Source organism: Monodon monoceros, unplaced genomic scaffold, assembly GCF_005190385.1.
Source record: "Monodon monoceros isolate NGI ecotype Baffin Bay Population unplaced genomic scaffold, NGI_Narwhal_1 Super_Scaffold_12, whole genome shotgun sequence".
NCBI classification, from domain to species: domain Eukaryota; kingdom Metazoa; phylum Chordata; class Mammalia; order Artiodactyla; family Monodontidae; genus Monodon; species Monodon monoceros.
The window spans coordinates 80,665,465-80,691,701 of record NW_021703768.1 but is presented as its reverse complement, the minus strand read 5'-3'; the positions used below and the strand labels follow the sequence as shown (position 1 = coordinate 80,691,701).

General features: G+C 35.5%; 1 pseudogene; it reads right to left on the bottom strand.

Moving 5' to 3' along the window:
- Positions 1–22,477, bottom strand: part of LOC114892103 — a 63,555-nt pseudogene extending 41,078 nt beyond the window's left edge.
- Between the last annotated feature and the right edge of the window lie 3,760 nt (positions 22,478–26,237).

Genomic DNA, 26,237 nt, shown 5'->3' with positions numbered 1-26,237 from the left:
CACCAGGAGTCTGGGCAAGGCCCTCTGCTCAGAGCCCCCCTGGGGCAGGGACTCCAGTGAGAACATGGCTTCCTCCCCAGGATCTTCTGGAAAAGGATCACAGAGAATGTAGCTGTTTTCAAAACACACCTGATATTAGTATGAATATCAGACCAGAATATATTTGGAAAGCACACAGAATGGTTTTGAAGAAAAGGTCTTGCCAATAATTTTTAGCATAGATTATATAATCCATTGACTTATTCCACACCAAAATCTAAAGATATTTGTATTATGTCATCACACAAACAGATGCAACTTAAAACATTCGAAAAATAATCATTTGGGATTTTGTCTGGGATTGCATTAAAGTAATTGGGAGAATGAAAAGATTAACAATCTTGAGACTTCTCATTCAGGAATGTGAAAACGAGAAGATATGAATTGGCATGACTTGGTTTCTGTACATTCTTTTCCTGAAAAATTATTTCTTCAACCAAAGCCTAATAGAGTAAGGGAATGGCTTGAAACAGTCTGGAAGTGAATTTGGATAGTGAAGAAATAATAGAAATGGATGTATTAATTGGAGATGATCCTTTTCCACATAACAGAAGAATCAAAATCATTTAGATCAGTAAACAGCCATAAATCTCAATTTCTTAAGACTATTATTAGGTTTTTGCCTGAAGAAATTGAATATTGTTTCTAAGAAGCAGACTTCAGATATCTTGATATAAGTTGAAAGAAAATGGTGTTAATAAAAATCGGTATTCTTAAAAATGTGGAAGTTTCCTTCATGAGAAACTTTTCAATAATGCACATAGCTTAGATTATTATGATACTTTTTGAAGAGAATACAAAAATTTCCACTAGAAAGTGAGTTTTCCCAACTTAATAATATTTTGCAATATTCGCATCAACTTTTTAGATTTATAATGTTCCAGGGAGAATTTAAATTAAGTACATAATATTCCCTAATCCACTTCCCTTCTCTTTTACTATGCCTCTCCCACCCCCCACCCAAGAATTAACCATTAATATAACTCAGTGTTTATTACTTCTATGCATATTTGATAATTACATTTCTGTTGAAAGTTTTTATACTTTATAGAAAATATATATATTCCTCTCTATATTTTTATTCAACAAAACAACTATTGTCCGAATTGCTCTAGTTTGATTATTTTCATTATTGTCCAGTTCAATTGATTGAATACAGCAAAATCTATTGATGCATGCTCAAATTGGTAGATATTTCTATTATTTTAATATATGCATTACTACAAACAATATTGTGATGAACATTCCTACATCTGCCTTTTTGTATACATGGATGTGAAATTCTCCAGGGCAGGGTTTCTCAATCTTGGTGCTATTGACATTTTGGACAGGATAATTCTTTGTCGTTGCAGTCAGAAGTGAGGAACTACCCTGTGCACCGCAGGATATTTAGTAGCATCCCTGGCCTCCACCCATTAGAAGCCAATGGTGGTCCCTATTTTATGATTAACAAAAATGTCTCCAGACATTGCCAACTGTTCCCTGGGAGACAAAATCATCCCTGAATAAAAAACCACTGCTCTAAACTCTACACATTTAAGTCTCATTGCTGTTTTATAGACTATACATATCTTCAGTTTTACTAAATATTGCTAAATTGTCCTACAACATAACTGTAGCAATTTTCTTTGCAGTCAGTAGATGATCCATTAGATCTTTTTTTTTATTTACTAGATTTTTATTATGAAATATTTCTAACAAATAATAGTTATAAAGCAGATGTAAGATGGCAATAAAAATTAACACCATGTATCCTCAACTTGGTTTAAGAAACAGAACATCAAAATATCTTAGAAGCCCACGTGTCCCTATCCTGAAGCTACCCTTCTCTTTCTCACTTCTCTTTCCAGCAGAGCTAACCACTGTCTTGATTTGTTTATTCATTATTCCTTTTCTTCTCACACCACATGTAAGCACACATCTAAATACGATGTTGTTTTTCATGTTTTCATATACTTTTCAGTTTTACACACACGAAATCATATTTCTATAAGTTGGTTGTTTTGTGTTTGTTCAACCCCATGATTTTGGTTCATCATTATAATTTTGAATTTTATCAACACTCATGTAGATAACTGTAATCTATTCACAGGTAAAATATACAATTACAAACCTTTTGTATTATGGTCTCCAGAATACTAATAAAATAAAAATTCAACCTGACTTATCATTTATTTTTTTCAACACTTTTCAATTTTTTAATAAAATAAAAATTCAACCTGACTTATCATTTATTTTTTTCAACACTTTTCAATTTTTTAATACTTTTCAATTTTTTAATTTTTTTTCAACACTTTTCAATTTTTCAATTTTTTAATACTTTCCATGGTTACAAATGTAGATCTCCCATAAGCACAGATTAAGGCACTTCGTAAAAATCAAAGCTGAAAGACAATAGCCAGTGGTGTAAGTAAAAATAAGAATACTTTAAATGTGATCTATAGAACGTACATATACCTTACAAATGCATGTTATATAATTAAAACTATTTAAAATATTGTAAGCATATAGATAAGGATTAGAAGAAACTTCAGAAAAAATTAAAATAGCTAGATTTGTTGAGGAGAAAAAATTTCAGGTAAAGTTATTTTAAAAAAATGTTTCACTGTTACAATGCTGTTTACATAACATTTTAAACTATTCATATCCAAGGGATCTCAAAGGAAAAAGGATGACCCTTGTTGACAGGATAGCATGCACTTCAAGACTTATTATGTGAAGATAAACCATAATTAAGCACATTGTTGTCTCAACATCTTTGGACTTCTCTACCAGGAATTATTATCAGCTCCACAGCTCTTCTTTTTCTATCGAAAATATACAGTTTTTGCATCATTCAGTGAACTTATTTCCTTCTATGTGCCAGGCACTGTGCTAGACATCAGAGACGTATCATAAACAAAGCAGATATACTCCTGACATTAAATAGACATTAAATGAATACTGCACAGCTTCCTTGACCATGGGGGGAATAAAGCCATGTACCATTGGAAGGGAATAAATCTAGAAAAAGTAAGATGCAACCAAACTGATGTATTTATTTTCTTCAGAATGTGTCTTATTTCCTGCAGGAACAAGAGGAATAAATGAGTTAAATATCAGTTTTCAGAGCACAAAGTAATTTGATTCAATTTGAATGTAAGGACAGGGACATTGTTTTGTTTACCACTGTATCCCCAATGCATAGTGCAGAACTTGGAACACAGTAGATGTTTAAAAACTACGTTAAAAGGAGCACTTCCAGGATAATGGAGTAATTAAGGACCTCCAAAAATCAGCTGTCTATAAAAACAGTGATAAAACTGGCAAAAAAAAAGTCATAATTGACTTTTTCAGAAATATGGAAATTAACCAACAATCCCAGGAGTGCTTACTCTAGAAAAGTGCCTAAATCTCAGTAAGAACATGCTCTGTAGAGTTGTAAATTGCACTGTTCCCTTCCCTCTCTCCCCAGCCCCATAGATCCTCAAAAAGCAGCAGCAGCCTTGGAATCACAGTAGATGTGAAAAATGGCATTCTAGAAGCAAATGGAGGGGACAAAATGGGCTAAAAGTTCTTGCCCTAAAAATCCCATCCACAGAGAATTATCTTTTTTGACCTGGCTGGAAACATTTTGGAAAAGCTCCACTCATAGGGCTTGTCATCATTTGACCAGACTCAGGGCTTACTCAGTGAGGAAAAGTCCAGTCACAAGGCATTTGTGGAAAACAATCAATAAACACCATTTCATACCACAGCTAATGAGGCAGCAAAACTAACTGGGGCAAACAAGAGGTTGCCCCCCCCCCAAAAAAAATAGAAGACCACATAAATGTGCAGGGCAGTGAACATACATAAGAAAGACCAGAAAAGGCTGTAATCTCTGACCACTGACTGACATTGAGGGTCTGTGAAAGCAGAAATTGCAAGCTAAGGCACGGCTTACTAGCGCACTGGGCTTCAGAGTCTCTGGATCTTCCATAGATTTGACAGATTGTACTGGCTCAGGCTTCAACTCACTGCTTATGGAGCAGCTTTCTGTTCACTATGGCAAGAAAGGCAAGCTGGAGTTTGCCGTCTCTTCAGCCCCCCAACTGTCTGCAGCAGTTGTAGATCATCGTATAACTCCATATTGACCAACCACACCATCCAGGAGCATTTGATTATCGCTACATGGTAGACAAGGAGGCCATCTTTGATATCTGCCACTGCAACCTAGACACAGCATCCTACCTACACAAAATTCAGCTGGCTCATTAGCCAGACTGTGTCCTTCATCACTGCCTCCCTGCATTTTGATGGTGCCCTCAAAGTGGACCTCGAGAAGTTCCAGACCAATCTGGTACCCTACTCCCACATCCACTTTTACCGGGTGACCTACTCATCCACTGTCTCAGCTGAGAAGGCTTGCCACAAGCAGCTCTCAGTGGCACTGAAGCATGCACCAGCACACCCACAAAGACTTTCAGCAAAGGAGAAGCGACTTATTGATTCAATCTATTTAAGGAGATCTCTGTCCAATCGTTAGGAAACACAAAGTTAACTTAGCAGACTGTGGTGTCCACACATGACAAAGAACACAAACTTTAGGAACTTAGTCCAGGCAATTCACTAAACAAAGAGCAATAATAACAAGTAGCAGCAATCAGAAAACTCTGGAGTTCTGTTATTTTAAATGTCCAGTTTTCAAAACAACAAAATTACAAGACACACACAAACAGGAAAATGTGGCTCATACACAGGAAAAACTGCAGTCAATAGAAACTGTCCCTGAATAAGCCCAGATGTGGACTAGACAGGCAAAAACTTTAAATTAGCTATCGTAAATAGATTCAAAAGTAAGTATATTCCAAATATATTCAAAAGTAAAGAAAAATATGTATAAAGAATTAAAGGAAAGTATGAGAAAAATATCATGAATTAGTATCAATTAAGAGTAGGAAGTATGTTAAAGAACAAAATAGAAATTCTGATGGCAAAAGTACAATTAATATAATACAAAGTTTAGTAAAAAAGCTTGAGTTGCACAAAAAAAGAATTAATTTAAAACTGGGTCAACTGAGATTATCCAGTCTAAAGAGAAAAAGAATGAAGACAAATTACCAGAGCCTAAGACTAGTGGTAAACCGTCAAGCATACCAACATAGACATAATGGGAATTCCAAAATGCGAGGGGAGGAAGAAAGGGACAGAAAGAATTATTTAAGAAATAATGACCAAAACTTCCCAAATATGATTCAAATTAATCTACACACTTAAGAAGTTCAATGCACTCCAATTAGGATAACCTTAGAGAGATCCAAACCTAGGCACATGATAATTAAACTATTAAAAGACAAAGACAAAAGAAGAGAATCTTGAAAGCATCAAGAGAAATGTGACTCCACACATAAAAAGGATTCTCGGTAATATTAGCACCTATTCAAAGACACAAAATAGGTTGAAAGTAAAATGATAAAAAAAGATACTCTTTGCAAACAGTAACCAAAAGAGAACTGAATACTAATATTATGCAAAATAGACCTGAAGACTAAGAGGTTTTTTGCAATAAAAAGAACATTTTATAATGATAGAAGTCCCATCAGGAGCATAACAATTATAAAAATGTGTTTTGGGGACTTCCCTAGTGGTTCAGTGGTTGAGAATCCGTCTTGCAATGTGGGAGATGCCGGTTTGATCCCTGATCAGGGAGCTAAGATCCCATATGCCGCAGGGCAACCTGCACCACAACTGATGAGTCCAGGTGCTCTGGAGCCTGCACTACAACTAGAGAGAAGGCCGTGCGCCACAACAAAAGATCCTGCATGCAGCAACTAAGACCCGATGCATCCCAAACGTAAATATTTTTTTAAAATTTGCTTATATATATGTGTATATATATATATATATATATATTTTTTTTTTTTTTTTTGAAGTACACGGTCCTCTCACTGTTGTGTCCTGTCCCACTGTGGAGCACAAGCTCTGGACACGCAGGCTCAGTGGCCATGGCTCACGGGCCTAGTCACTCCAAGGCATGTGGGATCTTCCCGGACCAGGGCACGAACCCGTGTCCCCTGCATCGGCAGGCGGACTCTCAACCACTGCGCCACCAGGGAAGCCCTGCTATTATATTTTTATAAAATATAGCAGCACACTTTTGATAATAGAACCAAATACATAAGCAAAATCTGACAGATTTGAAGGGAGAAATAAAAAATTAATAATAGAGGCTTCAAAATTCTATCTACAATAATAAAAAGAACTACATAGAAGATCAGCATGGAAATAGAACACTTGAACAACATTAAGAACCAATTAGACTTAATACACATCTAGAGAACACTCCACCTTAAAAAAACAAAAAAAAACCCAAAAAATACACATTCTTCTCCTCGAGTGCACATGGACTGTCCTGCAGAATAGGTCATAAAACAAACTTAAATATAAAAGGTTCAAATCATAAACAGTATGTTCTCCAAACCACAACATAATTATAACAAAATCAATAATAGAAGAAATTTGAGAAATTCCATGAATATATGGAAATTAAACAATGTATTCCCAGAAAACACAATGGATCAAAAATAATCAGAAAAGAAATTAGAAAAATATTTTGAAATTAAAATGAAAATACGACACACCAAAACCTACTGGATGCAGCTAAATCTATGTTAACACGTCCAGCTGTAAATGCCTATATTAAAAAAGAAGATCTCAAATCCCTGATCTTCCATGTTAGAAAACTAAACAAAAAAGGAAAACCAAACCCAAAGTAAGAAGAAGGAAATAATTGAGATTAGAACAGAAATAAATGAAATTTTAAAAAACCAGGAAAATCAATGGAGATAATCAAGGAAAAAAAGTGAAACAACCTATCTGATGTCAAAACTTACTACAAAGTTACAGTCATCAAGACAGTATAAGTCAAAAAGAGAAAAACAAATACTGTCAGCTAACACATATATATGGAATCTAAAAGAAAAAACAAAGTGGTCATGAAGAACCTAGGGACAAGACGGGAATAAAGATGAAGACCTACTAGAGAAAGGACTTGAGGATATGGGAAGGAGGAAGGGTAAGCTGGGACAAAGTGAGAGAGTGGCATGAACATATATACACTACCAAACGTAAAATAGATAGCTAGTGGGAAGCAGCCGCATAGCACATGGAGATCAGCTCGGTGCTTTGTGACCACCTAGATGGGTGGGATAGGGAGGGTGGGAGGGAGGGAGACGCAAGAGGGAAGAGGTATGGGGACATATGTATATGTATAACTGACTCACTTTGTTATAAAGCAGAAACCAATACACCATTGTAAAGCAACTATACTCCAATAAAAAATAAAATTAAATTAAAATTTTTCAAAAAAGTATATTGTATTCACATATAAATAAATATACAGACCAATGGGATAGAATTGAGAATCCAGAGCCCTTATACTTATGGTAAATTGATTGTCAAGGTTGCCAAATCAATTAAATAAAGGAAAGAATAGTCTTTAACAAACAGTGTTGGAACAAAGAAATATTCACATGTACAAGAATAAAGGTGGACCCCTATTTCACACCATATATACACATTAACTAAAAGTGGTTCATAGACCTAAACATAAAAGCTTGAACTATAAAATTCTTAGAAAAAAACAAGTAAATCTTTGTGACTGTGACTAATCTTCAGAGACACTTACTGTCATCTTTTTTTTTAACATCTTTATTGTAGTATAATAAAGATATACAGAATGCCAACAAACAGATGAAAGAATGCTCAACATAATTAATCATTAGAGAAATGCAAATCAAAACTACAATGAGATATCAACTCACACCAGTCAGAATGGCCACCATCAAAAATCTACAAACAATCAATGTTGGAGAGGGTGTAGATAAAAGGGAAACTTCTTGCACTGTTGGTGGGAAAGTAAATTGATATAGCCACTATGGAGAACAGTGTGAAGGTTCCTTAAAAAAGTAAATATAGAATTACCATACAACACAGCAATCCCACTACTGGTCATATACCCTGAGAAAACTATAATTCAGAAAGAGTCAGGTACCAAAATGTTCTTTGCACCTCTATTTACATTAGCCAGGACATGGAAGCAACCTAAGCGTCCAACAAGAGATGAATGGATAAAGAAGATGTGGTACATATATACAATGGAATTTTACTCAGCCATAAAAAGAAAGGAAATTGAGTTATTTGAAGTGAGGTGGGTGGACCTAGAGTCGGTCATACACAGTGAAGTACATCAGAAAGAGAAAAACAAATACCATATGCTAACACATATATATGGAATTTAAATATACACACACACACACACACACACACACACACACACACACACATATGTCTTTTTCGGTCTTCTGCCCATTTTTGGATCGGGTGGTTTGTTTTTTTGATATTGAGCAGCATGAGCTGCTTGTAAATTTTAGAGATTAATCTTTTGTCAGTTGCTTCATTTGCAAATATTTTCTCCCATTCTGAGGTTGCCTTTTGTCTTATTTATGGTTTCCTTTGCTGTGCAAAAGCTTTGTTTATTTTTGTTTTTATTTCCCTTAATCTAGGAGGTGGGTCTAAAAGTATCTTGCTGTGATTTATGTCATAGAGTGTTCTGCCTATGTTTTCCTCTAAGAGTTTGATATTTTCTGGCCTTACATTTAGGTCTTTAATCCATTTTGAGCTTATTTTTCTGTATGGTGTTAGGGAGTGTTCTAATTTCATTCTTTTACATGTAGCTGTCCAGTTTTCCTAGCACCATTTATTGAAGACGCTGTCTTTTCTCCTGATACAGATTGCATTGAATCTGTAGATTGTTTTGGGTAGTATAGTCATTTTCACAATGTTAATTCTTCCAATCCAAGAACATGGTATATCTCTCCATCTGTTGGTGTCATCTTTAATTTCTTTCATCAGTGCCTTATAATTTTCTGCATACAGGTCTTTTGTCTCCTTAGGTAGATTTATTCCTAGATATTTATTCTTTTTGTTGCAATGATAAATGGTAGTGTTTTCTTAATTTCACTATCAGAATTTTCATCATTAGTGTAAAGGAATGCAAGTCATTACTGTACATTAATTTTGTATCCTGCTACTTTACCAAATGCATTGATTAGCTCTAGTAGTTTTCTGGTAGCATCTTTAGGATTTTCTATGTATAGTATCATGTCATCTGCAAACAGTGACAGCTTTACTTCTTTTTTGATTTGGATTCCTTTTATTTCTTTTTCTTCTCTGATTGCTGTGGCTAAAACTTCCAAAACTATGTTGAATAATAGCAGTGAAAGTGAGCAACCTTTTCTTCTTCCTGATCTTAGTGGAAATGGTTTCAGTTTTTCACCATTGAGGATTATGTTGGCTGTGGGTTTATCATATATGGCCTTTATTCTGTTGAGGATAGTTCCCTCTGCCTACTTTCTGGAGGGGTTTTATCATAAATGAGTGTTGAATTTTGTCAAAAGCTTTCTCTGCATCTATTGAGATAATCATATGGTTTTTCTCCTTCAATTTGTTAAGATGGTGTATCACACTGATTGATTTGCATATATTGAAGAATCTTTGCAAGCCTGCGATAAACCCCACTTGATCATAGTGTATGATCCTTTAAATGTGCTGTTGATTCTGTTTGCTAGTATTTTGTTGAAGATTTTTGCATCTATGTTCATCATTGATATTGGCCTGTAGTTTTCTTTCTTTGTGACATCTTTGTCTGCTTTTGGTATCAGGGTGATGGTGGCCTCGTAGAATGAGTTTGGGAGTTTTACCCCCTCTGCTATATTTTGGAAGAGTTTGAGAAGGATAGGTGTTAGCTCTTCTCTAAATGTTTGATAGAATTCACCTGTGAAGCCATCTGGTCCTGGGCTTTTGTTTGTTGGACAATTTTAATCACAGTTTCAATTTCAGTGCTTGTGATTGGTCTGTTCATATTTTCTATTTCTTCCTGGTTTAGTCTCAGAAGGTTGTGCTTCTCTAAGAATTTGTCCATTTTTTTTCAGGTTGTCCATTTTATTGGCATATAGGTGCTTACAGTAATCTCTCATGATCTTTTGTATTTCTGCAGTGTCAGTTGTTACTTCTCCTTTTTCATTTCTAATTCTATTGATTTAAGCCTTCTCCTTTTTTTTCTTGATGAGTCTGGCTAATGATTTATCAATTTTGTTTATTTTCTCAAAGATCTAGCTTTTAGTTTTATTGATCTTCGCTATAATTTTCTTCATTTCTTTTTCATTTATTTCTGATCTGATTTTTATGATTTCTTTCCTTTGCTAACTTTGGAGTTTTTTTGTTCTTCTTTCTCTAATTGCTTTAGGTGTATGATTAGGTTGTTTATTTGATATGTTTCTTGCTTCTTAAGGTAGGATTGTATTGCTATAAACTTCCCTCTTAGAACTGTTTTTGCTGCATCCCATAGGTTTTGGGTCTTCGTGTTTTCATTGTCTTTTTTTTCTAGGTATTTTTTGATTTCCTCTTTGAGTTCTTCAGTGGTCTCTTGGTTATTAAGTAGTGTATTGCTTAGTCTTCATGAGTTTGTATTTTTTACAGTTTTTCCTGTATTTGATATCCAGTCTCATAGCATTGTGGTCAGAAAAGATACTTGATAAGATTTCAATTTTCTTAAGTTTACCAAGGCTTGATTTGTGACCCAAGTTATGATCTATCCTGGAGAGTGTTCCATAAGCACTCGAGAAGAATGTGTATTCTGTTGTTTCTGGATGGAATACCCTATAAATATCAGTTAAGTTGATCTTGTTTAATGTATCATTTAAAGCTTGTGTTTTCTTATTTATTTTCATTTTGGATGATCTGTCCATTGGTGAAAGTGGTGTGTTAAAGTTATGGCTGTTAGTATTTGCCTTATGTATTGAGGTGCTCCTATGTTGGCTGCATAAATATTTACAATTGTTATATCTTCTTCTTGGATTGATCCGTTGATCATTATGTAGTGTCCTTCTTTGCCTCTTGTAATAGTCTCTGTTTGAAAGTCTATTTTGTCTGATATGAGAATTGCTTCTCCAGGTTTCGTTTGATTTCCATTTGCATGGAATATCTTTTTCCATCCCCTCACTTTCAGTCTTCATGTGTCCCTAGGTATGAAGTGGATCTCTTGTAGACAGCATGTATATGGGTCTTGTTTTTTATCCATTCAGCCAGTCTATGTATTTTGGTTGGAGCATTTAATCCATTTACATTGAAGGTAATTATCGATATGTATGTTCCTATTACCATTTTCTTAATTGTTTGGGGGTTTTTATTGTAGGTGTTTTCCTTCTCTTGTGTTTCCTGCCTAGAGAAGTTCCTTTAGCATTTGTTGTAAAGCTGGTTTGGTGGTGGGGAACTCTCTTAGATTTTGCTTGCCTGTTACGGTTTTAATTTGTCCCTCAAATCTGCATGAGAACCTTGCTGGGTAGAGTAATCTTGGTTGTAGGTTTTTCTCCTCCATCATTTTAAATATGTCCTGCCACTCCCTTCTGGCTTGTAGAGTTTCTACTGAAAGATCAGCTGTTAATCTTATGGGGATTCCCTCATGTGTTATTTGTTGTTTTTCCCTTGCTGCTTTTAACGTTTTCTTTGTATTTAATTTTTGATAGTTTGATTAATATGTGTCCTGGCATATCTCTCCTTGGATTTATCCTGTATGGGACTCTGTGCTTCCTGGACTTGATTAACTATTTCCTTTCCCATATTAGGGAAGTTTTCAACTGTAATCTCTCCACATATTTTCTCAGTCCCTTTCTTTTTCTCTTCTTCTTCTGGGACCCCTGTAATTCAAATGTTCTTGCATTTAGTGTTGTGCCAGAGGTCTCTGAGACTGTCCTCAATTCTTTTTATTCTTTTTTCTTTATTCTGCTCTGCAGTAGTTATTTCTAATATTTTATCTTCCAGGTCATGTATCCATTCTTCTACCTTAGTTATTCTGCTATTTATCCCTTCCAGAGAATTTTTAATTTCATTTATTGTGCTGTTCATCACTGTTTGTTTCCTCTTTAGTTCCTCTAGGTCCTTGTTAAATGTTTCTTGCATTTTCTCCATTCTATTTCCAAGATTTTGGATCATCTTTACTATCATTATTCTGAATTCTTTTTCAGGTAGACTGCCTATTTCCTCTTCATTTTTTAGGTCTGGTGGATTTTTGTCTTGTTCCTTCATCTGTTGTGTGTTTGTTTATCTTCTCATTTTGCTTAACTTACTGTGTTTGCGGTCTCCTTTTCACAGGCTGCAGGTTTGTAGTTCCCGTTGTTTTTGGTGTCTGTCTCCAGTGGCTATGTTGCTTCAGTGGGGTGTGTAGGCTTCCTGGTGGAGGGGATTAGTGCCTGTGCTCTGTTGGATGAGGCTGGATCTTGTGTTTCTGGTGGGCAGGTCCACATCCGGTGGTGTGTTTTGGGGGTGTCTGTGGCCTTTTTATGATTTTAGGCAGCCTATCTGCTAATGGATGGGGTTGTGTTCCTGTCTTGCTCGTTGTTTGGCATAGGGTGTTTAGCACTGTAGCTTGCTGGTCGTTGAGTGGAGCTGGGTCTTGGCATTGAGATGAACATCTCTGGGAGATTTTTGTCATTTGATATTATGTGCAGCTGAGAGGTCTCTTGTGGACTAGTTTCCTGGACTTGGCTCTCCCACCTCAGAGGCACAGCCCTGATGCCTGGCTGGAGCACTAACAGCCTGTCATCCACACAGACATGTGGCTGTACGTAGGAGGCCTCAGTTCCTTGCCACATGGATCTCTCTTAGGGTTGTTTGGGTGTCCTCATGATATGGCAGCTGGCTTACCCCAGGATGAGTGATCCGGCCCGTGGTCCCCAGGACTGTCACAGCTTCTGCTGCGGGGGCCCCTCCAGAGCCAGCAGCCTCAGTGAGGCCACCCTCCCCTCGAGCTCCGGGGCAGTTCAGTGACAGTGGAGGGAAGAGACCCCGAGCCAGGAGTTCTCTTACTGTCATCTTACTAAGTTTTCAGTTACTTGCCCAAGACATCAAGCTAATTAGTTATATAATTAAAGGCAAAAACTCCAAAGCTTAAGATCTTTCAATTGGAGCACACTGCCTTCAAAGGGATTTAAAAAAAAAAAAAGGCAAAAGATCTTTTACTAGAGTCGAGCATGGTTAAAATAAAGCATCACTATTTAAACTTAAATCACTTGACATTGTTTAATTTTTGAGGAAAAATAAATTGTCATTTACCTTCAACCTTTTAATTTGATAATTGGTGCCTCATCTCTATTATTCCTTTCTTCTACACATTTCTGTCTCCTGATATGCTAAATTTCTGACCATTATTTCTTCATTATAGCTTTGCATGTGTGATTCTTTGCTTAGAATGGCTCTGCTGTTTCCTTCAACTTCAGAAATACTATTTATCCTTCTTGATGTAGTTTGTGGGTTACCTCTCTGGGAAATAGTTTCTCTTCCTTAGTCAGAAAGAAGTAGACCCTACTGTCTATTTCCACAGTACTTTCTGTAGCCCTGGTTTCCCTTCGTATTAACATTGCTTATTTACCCCTCTCCTCTACAGTGACCATGTGGAGCATATGGCTTGACCTTATAATACGTTTTACCTGTCAGTGTCTAGTATATAGCAGCAATACAATAACATTTTGTTGAAAGCAAAAACAATCCCATATTTACTAAATTTAGTAAGAATACCGCAGCATTTTAAAAAGCTATTTCCCAGCATATGGCTACCTCAGATTGCATACATTCAACGTGGAGGAGAATACAAGGACAGAGTCTGTTTTGTACAAAGTCACATAAATAGAACACTGCTTACTAAATCATAAAAATACATAAGCATTCACCTTAAATTGAATGATGACTGATAGTGTTCAGAGGCAAAGCCTTTACTAATAAAATATCTTTAGTTATTTTAGCCTTCATTTATTAGTGCAGTGTCTTTGAACATAAGTTTCAAAAATTAAAATATAAAAATATTTTCGTAGTCATAAAAAAGAATGAAATTTTGATATATGATATAATATGGATAGAACTTGAGAACATTACTCTTAGTGAAATAAGCCCAACACAGAAGGACAAATATCATATGATTTCATTTATATGAAGTTCCTAGAATAGGCAAATTCATAAATATAGAAAGTGGGACAGCAAGCAGGAAGGGTGAGCTACTGTCTGTTAAGTACAGAGTTTTAGTTGGAGATGATGAAAATGGTTTGGATATAAATAGTCCTGGGGGTTACACAACACTGTGAATGTATTTAATGCCAATGAATTGTACACTTACAAAAAGTAAAAATGATAAATATTACATTATATATATATTTTACCACAATAATAAAAAGAATAAGACAAAATGAAACAATTTTGATAAACAATTTTGATAAACAAAAGTAGTCAAAAGGTAAGTTATAATCCCCTCATCTAAAGAAAACTAGTTATATTTTGACATAAAATTTTTTTCTGTACCTTTATAGATTTAATAAGAAAATGGAAATATACACTGTATATGAATTTTTATTAAACATTTTTCCAAGTCATTGAAAAAAGTAAGGTTAATAATAACATATTCAGACTAGGTGGTATCAGCAGACCTGCACCATAGGAAATGTTAAAGGAAGTTCTTCAGGTAGAAGGAAAATAACACATGATTAAAACTCTGGATCCACACAAAAGGAATGAAGAGTGTCAGTAAAGGTAAATATGTGGGTAAATATGAAAGAGTTGTCCTCTCAGTTTTTCTCATTAAACTCAAGAACTCACTTTGAATATGTAAAACCAAAAATGTATAAAACTAACCCATCAAAAAATGTATTTTTCTATAGCTTTTGATATTTAACTTTTTGTCATTTTGTGTTAGACATACATTATGAGAAACTTATTTTTAAGTTTAAAAGCTTTACTGAACATAGACACAAAAATACTCAACAAGATACTAGCAAATCAAATCCAAAAATACATTAAAAGGATCCTACACCATGATCAAGTGGGATTTACCCCAGGGGTACAATGATTCTTTGATATCTGCAAATCAGTGTGATACACAACATTAACAAACTGAAGAATAAAAACCATATGATTATCTCAAAAGATGCAGAAAAAGCTTTTGACAAAATTCAACACCAATTTATGATAAAAGCTCTCCAGAAAGTGGGAATAGAAGGAACTTACCTCAGCATAAAGAGGCCATATATGACAAACCCACAGCTAACATGATTTTCAATGGTGAAAAGCTAAAAGCATTTCCTCTAAGATCAGGAAGAAGGCAAGGATGTCCATTTTCATCACTTTTATTCAACAAAGTTTTGGAAGTACTAGCCTTGGCAATCAGAGAAGAAAAAGAAATAGAAGGAATCCAAATTGGAAAAGAAGAAGTAAAATTGACACTGTTTGCAGATGACATGATACTATACATAGAAAATCCTAAATGCTACCAGAAAACTACTAGAGCTCATCAATGAATTTGGTAAAGTTGCAGAACACAAAATTAATACAGAGAAATCTCTTGCATTCCTATATACTAACAACAAAAGATCAGAAAGAGAAATTAAGGAAACAATCCTATTTACCATCATATCAAAAAGAATAAAAATATCTAGGAATAAACTTACCTAAGGAGACAAAAGACCTCTACTCTGAAAACTTTAAGACACTGATGAAAGAAATCAGAGATGACATAAACAGATGGAAGGATATACCATGTTCTCAGATTGGAAAAATCAACATCAAATGATTATACTACTCAAGTCAATCTACAGATTCAATACAATCCCTATCAAGTTATCAGTGGTGTTTTTCACAGAATGAGGAAAAAAAATTAATTTATATGGAAACACAAAAGACCCAAACAGCCAAAGCAATCCTGAGAAAGAAAAACAAAGCTGGAGGAATCAGGCTTCCTGACTTCAGACTATACTACAAAGCTACAGTCATCAAAACAGTATGGTACTGGGACTTCCCTGGCAGTCCAGTAGTTAAGACTCTCTGCTTCCACTACAGGAGGCATGGGTTTGATCCCTGGTCTGGGAACTAAGATCCACATGCTGTGCAGTGTGGCCAAAAAACAAAAACAAAAAAAAAACAGCAAACAAGCAAAAAACTGTATGTACTGACACAAAAACAGAAATATAGCTCAATGGAACATAATGGAAAGCCCAGAAATAAACCCATGCACCTATAGTCAATTAATCTATGACAAAGGAGGCAGGAATATACAATGAAGAAAAGGCAGTCTCTTCATTAAGTGGTGCTTGGAAAACTGGACAGCTACACATAAAAGAATGAAATTAGAACATTCTCTAACACCATACACAAAAATAAACTCAAAATGAATCAAAGACCTAAATATAAGGCCAGATACTATAAAATCCTTAGAGGAAAACATAGGCAAAGCACTCTGACAAAAATTACAGCAATATCTTTTTAGATCCACCTCTTAGGGTCATGAAAATAAAAACAAAAATAAACAAATGGGATCTAATTAAACTTAAAAGCTTTTGCACAGCAAAGGAAACCATAAACAAATGAAAACACAACCCATGGAATGGGAGAATATAGTTGCAAAAGAAACAACCGACAAGGGATTAATCTCCAAAATACACAAACAGTTCATGCAGCTCTATGTTAATAAAAGAAACAAGTAACCCAATCAAAAAATTGGCAGAAGATCTAAATAGACATTTCTCCAAAGAAGACATACAGGTGGCCAAAAAGTACATGAAAAGATGCTCAACATCACTAGTTATCAGAGAAATGCAAATCAAAACTACAATGAGGTATCACCTCCCACAGGTCAGAAATGGCCATCATCAAAATATCTGCTAACAATAAATGCTGGAGAGGGTGTGGAGAAAAGGGAACCCTCCTACACTGTTGGTGGGAATCTAAATTGGTACAACCACTATGGAGAACAGTATGGAGATGCCTTAAAAAACTAAAAATAGAACTACCATATGATCCAGCAATCCCACTCCTGGGCATACATCAGGAGAAAACCATAATTCCAAAGGATACATGCACCCCAATATTCATTGCAGCACTACTTACAATAGTCAAGACATGGAAGCAACCTAAGTGTTCATTGACAGAGGAATGGATAAAGAAGATGCGGTACATGTATACAATGGCATATTACTCAGCCATAAAAAAATGAATGAAATAATGCCATTTACAGCAACATAGATGGACCTAGAGATTATCATACTAAGTGAAGTAAGTCAGAGAAAGACAGAGATCATATGATATCAAGCATATGTGGAATCTAATTCTACAAAAAAAGAGATACAAATTAACTTATTTACCAAACAGAAACAGACTTACAGATATCAAAAACAAACTTATGGTTACCAAAGGGGAAATGTGGAGAGAGGGATAAATCAGGAGCTTGGGATGAACACACACACACTACTGTATATAAGACAGATAACCAACAAGGACCTACCATATAGCACAGAGAACTCCACTCAGTATTCTGTGATAATCTATATGAGAAAAGAATCTAAAAAAGAATGAATATATGTATTTGTATAACTGAATCATTTTGCTGTATACTTAAAACTAACAACATTGTAAATCAACTATACCCCCAATAAAATTAAAATATTTTTAAAAAGTGTATTTGTGAGATCACAAATACAATTACATTATCAAATTGTTTTTCTTAGGAAAGTTCACTCTTAATTTTGAATGTGACCTACATGACCCACTCTACTAGTTTGGAGTATAAAGTATAAAGATGATTCAGTTAACCATTTGAGGCCCTACATTTCTAAAGCTGTAAACAATTCAAGAGCCATGGTATCTCCTTGGGTCTTAAGTTGCCCCTCACAATTTGTCCTAAAACCATCAAGGCAAAACTTCAACTGGCAAAGTTTGAAAAAACAAAAGAAAATCAAAGCCTTTGATTTTACTCATTTGTAAAATCTAAAATTCTAATATTCTGTAACCAACCTTGACATTCTGATTCTGAAGGAAAGGAGGATAAAAGTCTAATAAACCAAATAATATAATACGAAAAAAAAAAGCTTTACAGAAATGTTTCTTTTTGAAACAGGATAGATTTTAAGAGGAAATTGCAAAGTGTCTGAAATTTACTCAGTTAAAAGCAAAATTCACTTAAACATTTTGCATATACACTGTGAGACAATATTATACTGGAAAAATCTTAGGACTTTCAAAATAAAATTTCCATTTCTTACAAAAGATCAGCCCAAGTGTCCCTCACAGACACACAAAAAAGCATGTGCACACACACACACTTATACACATTTACACAGCTTGAATTGTAAGAGGGGATGTGAGATTCAGGGTAAAAAGGAGGGCAAAGGAATTTCGAGTCATCGGAGTCCAGAAAGATCTCTGCTTGACAACAAAGAATGAACCTATTTAGATTGTAGATAATTTTCTCTTTCCTCATGGTAGAGATCAGATGGGTATGTGTGGTATAGTGTATTAAACCAACACACATAGGAGAAGTTGCCAAACACATCCAACTGCAACTAAATGGGATACTTTCTGTGCAACAGAATTCAACATCCCTCTTCACTGTTTCAGCCAAAACATCCCTGTTAATTTACTTCTATAATAGAGACTGGCAATCCACCCTGATAGTGATTTAGAATGGTACCCATAAATTTCCTTGCTTTCAATGCTATTTGACAGGTCTGGGACTCTTTATACTTTGATTCCATTATTGATTCAAGTTATCAATCATAAATTATTTAATTGAAAAATAAAGACATTTTAACTTCATTTCTTCGTTTTACTGTGAAGAGTGTGGCAAGGTTTACATAGTCTGTATGTAAATCAACTTCACTGGCCACGAAGAAAATGTGATTAGTATTACCCAAAGTAAACAAAACCCTTATGCTAATGCCTAATCATGTGGGAAATATTTGCAGCCGCTGCACAATTCGTTTTTCAAAATAATGAGCTGATAAATAGGAGCTTAAAGGATTCATCTACTTCCATTATTCTAATATCTCCCCCAACTAAAACCTAAAATCCCCACCTAAAATTCCTTGACCCAGGGAACATACTGCTATCTTTTACTCCAAAGACTGGGACCTGGTAATACTCTAGAATCCCTTGGCAAGTGACCAGGCAATCAAGGGCTCTGGCGTTTGTCACCTAAATTGAGAAGGAATCATACATTTAAAAGGATATCTTTAGTAGGTCTATGTCTTTATTCCCATCTTGCCCCTAGGTTCTTCATGACTTTTTTTTTTTTTTTAGATTCCATACGGGGAGGGGGAAGGGTAAGCTGGGGCAACGTGAGAGAGTGGCATGGACATATATATACTACCAAACGTAAAATAGGTAGCTAGTGGGAAGCAACCGCATAGGACAGGGAGATCAGCTCGGTGCTTTGTGACCACCTAGATGGGTGGGATAGGGAGGGTGGGAGGGAGATGCAAGAGGGAGAAGATATGGTGATATATGTATATGTATAACTGATTCACTTTGTTATACAGCAGAAACTAACACACCATTGTAAAGCAATTATACTCCAATAAAGATGTTTAAATGATAAAAATAAAATGATATCTTTTAAAAAAATAATTCCACTCTATAAATATTTGAAGGTTGAAGACTCAACATATTAAAATTTCAACTATTTCACCAAAAATAAGGAAACACTACTCCTCTAGCTTTCCATCAGTAGCAGAACGAAAGGATATAAAATCTTCAATACCTTTCTCTCACTCTTTCAGCTAATCAGGACACAAAAAGTCATCCTCAGTACCTTTGAAATATTACTTTCCTGATGAAAACAAACACTAAATATTAGAATTAGAAGGGGTAATTTTTCTATAGAATATGTAATTTAAGATTAGTTCAGTATCCCTATTTATAAATACCTAAGTCATGGGATCTCTCAGATTCAGTGATGCAGATGAATGACTAAAAGGACAATCAAGAAATAAGCTAACTCCTTATCATCAGAATGGGGAGTAAGCAGGTAAAAAATAGAATGGAAGGAGAAGCAGAAGAGTAACATGTCTCATACCAGACAGCTACTTAGTATTATGTCACTCAGACATACTAGGATTCTACTCTGTTTTATCTTTCAAGGATAATGATTCAATGTAACACTTGAATCTATTTCTTCTGTTATCAAAATTGTATATCTTGACTTTCTACAAATTCATTTTAAGAAATAAACTCCCCTATATTTCCCTCCAGTTTTCCTCCTATATCCATCATAAAATTGTCAACTATAATACCTCTGTCATTGAAAAAGACCATATTATTTTTATTATTTTCATAACATTCATTAAACCTTCTGTACTTTTTCAGTAGTTTTACTTAGATAGTTTAAAAACTTAACAGTGATTTTAGTTATGGTTACATAATTATTTTTCTCCACATAACTGTTTAGTATAATTCAACACAGAGAGGAATGGAAGCCTGAGTCAAAACAGTTTACTTCAAACGAAAATGTCAAAGTAATGACCTTTTAGAGACTATTTGTATTGAAATAATCTTGCAATATCACACTATAGTTTTGTTTTATACTTTGATCACAATTTTCTTGTAAAGACTTGGCGGTTTTTCTCCTTTAAAAAATTTTTATTGGTAAAGACTTTACCAGAACACTAAGATTATGTATCCTCTTGATCATACCAAATATTATCTAAAATCTTCTTTCTTCCTGAAAATGTCCTTTATTAATCCCTCTAATTTGGGTTTAGACCTGGATTTGGCTATTATGAGTTAATTCCCTACCATATTTCTTAATATTTTCAGTGGTATTTAGGAAATAGGACGTTTTCTTATGAAATGCATGCCAGGTTCTGAAAAATGCATATTTTCCTCATGTGGAAGATAGCTTCCAAATGATCTCTTCTAATTCCCTTCACAACTTCTGCCTTTTGCTACGAGAATGCCCTTGCTGGCACACAGCCTTCTTGAGTGAGTCTCAAAATGGCTTGACATCACCAAGATGGCTCAAAATTGGTTCCCTTTTACCTGTGCTCTTTTTACACAGAAAACTCATAAAGTTACTATTTGCTCATGTGCGTGTAAATTAGAACTCAAAATCCCACTTCTGGCAACAGCACCTTATCAGCACCTACACATGGGGGCTGCCGAGCTCCTAATGAGGACCACTGCGCTCCATCAGTGTCAACATATTAGAGGTGTGCGATTTGCATATACATGAAACCTTAGCCAAAAGGGTGTGGATAGCAGAGACAGCATGTGTACTAATAATATCTACGAGTTTCTGGCTAGAAGCCCTGGACCTTGCTCTTTTTGGAGCTCTCTGACTGGATTCAGTCCACAGTGATGGCCTAAGCATCTGTCACAGAGAGAAAGAATTAGTACCTGTAAGGCAACTAATGGACCGTTATAAACATCCTCTAAAGGTTAAAGCATTATGGCCTTCTTTCTGCATTTTCTTTCTTTCAATTTTTTTTTTTTTTGATGGGAAGGGTAGACAAGGATTTTATTTTTAGTTGAATGACTGATCTATGTAATTGCTGAAAGATGGGGAGCTTTATTTCTTGGTCCTTTCTGCCTTGAATAGATTTTTTTTTATTGAAGTATAGTTGATTTACAATGTTGTGTTACTTTCAGGGGTACAGCAAAGTGATTCAATTATACATTACTTATAAATATATATACACATATATGTGTATAAATATTCTTTTCCAGATTCTTTTCCATTATAGGTTATTACAAGCTATTGAGTATAGTTCCCCGTGCTATACAGTATGTCCTTGTTGATTATCTAGTTTATATATAGTAGTGTGTATCTATTAATCCCAAACTCCTAATTTATCCCTGCCCCCTCACTTTCCTCTTTGGCAACCATAAGTCTGTTTTCTATGTCTGAGTCTGTTTTATAAATAAATTCATTTGTATCAGTTTTTTAAATTTCACATATAAGTGATATCGTATGATATTTTTCTGTCTGGCTTACTTCACTTAGTACGATAATCTCTAAGTCCATCCATGCTGCTGCAAATGACATCGCTTCATTGAATAAAGTTTTGACGATTTCTTCCTGCTTTGTCTGGAGCTATTCTTCTCAGAACTTGTGTGCTTCCTTGGTCTGAGACCTGAGGGCCTCAGCCTGGTCAGCCAGGAGCTTCTTTTGGACCTTTACTGCCTTCAGCTTCTGGACGTGTTCAAGAGAATTCACTTGTTTTTGAATGCATTTCCCTTCACCTTTAAGTACAGACTGTGACACAGGTAGTGATAAATCTTAGATTCACGGTATCTTCTGAGCAGCAGAATTCTCCTTCTCCTCATCCTGGGCATCTTCTCAGGCATCCTAGCACTGGCAGGACCATTTCTTCATCCATGACCATATGCCTGCTCTCCCGGTGGCCAAGGTGTTTTTCTGCAGCAAGACTGGGAGTGGAGATGCTTGCACATGCTCAGCATACCCTTATAATCAGCATCCAGATCTGCTGATGGGAGCTGGCATTGGAGATTTCATTGGTCTTACTGAGACCCAACCAACATTTTTAGCAGAGCACAAGACATTGGAGGCAAACCTCTTCTGAAGCATGAGTATACTCATGGCTGCAGCAGCAGCAAAAAGAAAGCCTCTTTCCCATATTCTAAAAGATTATATGTAGGTGTGATATATGTATTAATATGAAGATTTACTTCAGACAAATAGATGGCTTAATTTTGGCTACTGTTTTCCTATGTTGAAGAATTTTATATTAAATATGACTAATTTTAAATGTTTACCTCTCGTACTACATTATTAAGGTCAAAGATTCCACATTATTAGACAATGTACCATGATCCACAAACAGAGCACTTGTAATGGTTAATTTTAAATGTCATCTTGTCTGGGACATGGTGACCATATATTTGCTTAAACATTATTCTGGATATTTAAGTGAACATGTTTTTTGGGTCAGATTAACATTTAAATCTGCAGACTTGGAGTAAGGCAGATGATCCTCTGACATGGGTGGGCCTCACCTAATCAGTCAACAGCCTTACTAGCATAAAGATTGATCTCTCTTGAACAAGAAGGAATACTGCCAGCAAGCTGCCTTTGGACTTGAACTGAAACTCTTCCTGAGTCTACAGTCTGTTCGTGAATCCTAACCAATGTTAAGCTTGTAGATCAGATGTTAAATAACTGCATAAGCCAGTTCCTTAAAATCAATCCCTTCTTGACCCCTCTCTCTATATATTATATATATGATATAAAGTATGTTATATATAGCATATAATACATATATACTATAAACAATAATATATATAATTATATAACACAATATATACATTTATAATATAAAGCATACGTTATATAAAATATATATTATACTAACATATATTAATAATTATATATTATATAAATTACATCCTGTTATATGTGTACATATACACATTTGGTTTGTTCTGTTCCTCTGAAGGACCCTTACTAATGCACCCCTCCTTAGCGCTGAGGACTACCAAGCTGTAAAAAGAAAAGCTTTTATGATGAACACCATAATGTGCTGTCCAGATCTCAGTTCTAAAATCAACAATTCATGCTCCCAGCAGCTGCAAAAAAGCCAGGAAGCAGCCCTAAGCTGTCAGCTGTCTTTTGGGATTAACTCACTTGAGAAAAAAAATATCTTGCCCAAGTTCTCACCTCCTTCCAGGAGCAGCCTGCCCAATGATGGATCAGTGCAGGGGTATAAAGACGCAGCCCCTTCAACTCAACTCAGGACAACTCTGATGATCTGTCCCAGCTCTAGAGATGAGGCTTTTGTTGGGTTTGCAATGCCCAATCCTGCCTCTTTCCTCTTTCTTCCATAAGTGTTACTCCCAAGAATGATCCCTACTAAGTGGTCAGCATACTGATCTGCATCTTAGATTCCCCTTCTGAAAAAAATAAGCTGCAACAGTAGTTCTCTCTGCCCTGATATCACATTGCATTACCTTCCTTCCAGCTCAGATCTGTATCAGCAATCTGATCCATAAACCAATATTGGACCCAGAAATGGTATACCAATCTCCCCTTTGTGAATGTATTCATTTCTATGGGTGATTTTCTTGATACTTTCCTTAGTTTGGCAGAGTGGTGCAAAACCTCCCCATTCTGCTTGCCATCCCATGTGCTCCATCTGCGGTCCTCTGCATTTGGAACTGTCATCCTCTATCATGCCTCCAAAATCACAGGTACACAATTCAGGTTCTCCAAAGGGACTTCTCACTTTGCTACACTCCAGGGGTGGCAACAAGAGAGCCCATGGATTGCAGCTCAGTAGTGTAACAGAAGAACAAGATTCTGCTAGCTATCTGAGCCCCTAAGAACATTTCTCTTAGAGACCTCTCTCACTTGATTTGATAGGATGGGACACCCTCTCCCCTCTCCCTTCTCTCATAGCACTTCTCTCCTTTATAAGAACTCACTGAAAGATTTGAGCATCAAATGATTGGAGATTATTTGTTAATTTTCATTATCTGTTGCATCTTCATTTTATGTTCACAAATATTCTTTATGTGACTATTATTCATATGCCTGACAAGTTTGGGGCTTGTCTTTATTTGACCTGACTCAGGACTTAGTGAAAAAAGTCCAGTCTCAAGGCATTTATGGAAAACAAAGTTTGGGCGCCCCCAATTATTTGCTCCCCTTTGCATACGAAATAAATCAATATAAAGTTCTACAACATTTAATGTTGCTAAAGAGAACTGCTAGCCGTCGCTGCTTCTGGAGTTGTTTTACTCAAGGGCCCAGCTGTAATTATGACCCGACACCGTAAGATGGCTAGCCAAGGTCATGGGTGCATTTATTTCCATGGATCAGGGTCCTCTATTCATAGCTAAATGGGCCCTGACATTATTTAGAAGATAGTGCAACCATTTAAGCTAACTAACCATCCTATAAAACCTAGATCTCCCGCATCTCACTGAGCCCCCAGAAGGAAGTGATCACATGAATTGTCGTTAGAGTGCTTTTTGTGGGCATGACTGAAATGAACTCACTTATAAATTTGTACCACGTGTACTTCATGAAATCAAAGCCCTCTTCCTGCCCTGTCACCAGGCAAAAGAACATCCATTATCTGTAACATGTATGCTTTAATGCTTAAACTAAGATAAAGTAATAGCCTACCTTCTTCTGGCTTCAGACTAGAAGTAACATGTTACTCCCTCAGTAACATGGTCTAATTAAATAAACTTTATCTCTGTGCTTTAAATAGTATCTTTTTGCTTAAATCTTTGATCATGTTGTGTTCTTCCTTTTTTGAAGTTCGTTTCAATGACGCTATTCTTTAATCTTAAAATACTCTGCTTAAAAATGCTCCACCTTACTGATTAGAGTCTAAAGTTTCTTTCAAGTCATCAGTAAAATGTGTCCCAGTAGGTAGAAGTCAAATAGACAAGATCATTCAAGCATTTCTCAATTAGTTAAGGAACTTCTGATGCATCTCATTTATGGTTCTAGGTGAACAAAACAGCTGAGAAATATTTTCTTCAGGTCAAAGGGCACATTTAGCATATAGGTAGCCAAATTTTTATATAATTAGAATAAATGGGGATTTGGGCCTTCTACTACTTTAGCTGCATATGATATGAGTAGAGCTTGCTAAATCATGACCCACTGAGAAAAATAATTGAGAAAGTGACCTTGGCACATTAGAAAAGGAAGCTTGGAGACTTTTGACAGCATAAAATAATACAATTACCAGTAGGCTAAAGTTGAGGGGAAAGAAGCTATAGTCATGTGGGGAAAAAAAAGGTAGCTGTGTCTGACACTTTTTACACTGTTGGGTAAAGACTTGGGGTTCTAGAATGTGGAGCATCTATTTTCAGTGATTCATGAAAAATAAAAGAATAATTATGTGGGATAAACAAGTGGTTTGAATTAGATATTTGGCAGCTTTATTTTCCATAATTATCCACAATTAAACTTCTAGAAAGTAGAGCCCTCAGGTTAATAATAATACCAGTCATGGCTGTGGCACTGAATAAAAGAGAAATGTTTTGGAAGGTTAGGTTTAATGTATCAGGTGCATTGTAAATTTCATACATCTATGTCTGAGTGGAGCTAGGCACATCTAGGTTAAAATTTCTTTTCCATTATTACTAGCTGGATGATCTTGGCCAAAATACTCACTTCTCTTTGCTGGTTTTCTAATGTGCAAAATGAGATCAATATTGTTGGACTTTTAAAAAGATTGAATGAGAAAATATGTAAAACAGTTCTACACCCAGCATGTAATAAATGCTAACAAATTTGAAGATATTTCATTAGTAATTTTTAGAATATGAATCGTTGAGATTAGATTGAATTTCCAAGAGTACTTTAAGTCTAACAACCATGCAAGAATGTC